This window comes from Octopus bimaculoides, chromosome 26, assembly GCF_001194135.2.
Source record: "Octopus bimaculoides isolate UCB-OBI-ISO-001 chromosome 26, ASM119413v2, whole genome shotgun sequence".
In the NCBI taxonomy this organism is placed as follows: Eukaryota; Metazoa; Mollusca; class Cephalopoda; order Octopoda; family Octopodidae; genus Octopus; species Octopus bimaculoides.
This window is the reverse complement of record NC_069006.1, coordinates 3,055,654-3,056,156: the sequence shown is the minus strand read 5'-3', so window position 1 is coordinate 3,056,156 and position 503 is coordinate 3,055,654.

Below are 503 nucleotides of genomic sequence, written 5' to 3'. Positions count from 1 at the left end.
AAAGAGACAGAGTGATGTCGTAAGGGAACAGAATTAGAGCTAGTGAGAGTGAGAGAGTGTGGGACGAAACAACTGCTTCGTCGGTGAGATACCATAGTTGTTCTAGCCGGTCAGCCAGACTCCGTTCTCGCTGAGTTGTCACCAAAGTGATGACTGTCTTTTGCTTGCGGGTTCTTGCTTTTATAACTATCCAGAAGGATAGACATATCGTTGAGAACAATGGGCTTCGTTGGTGGCACTATGATATCTCTATTCTAGCTTTTGGTGAAGTAGAAGGGGTTATAAGGGTCAAGTGGTGAAGACATTATTTCGGCCTAGCTAAATGCATCTGGCAAATGTAAAACTGTTGTCACTGAAAAAAAACCATTGTTCAACCGTGAGAAAATTTCTGTTGAACTGTTAATTTAAATTTGGCTATGGTGGATCGAATCCACCATAGCAAGATTCACTACACACACACACACACACACACACACACACACACACACACACACACACACACA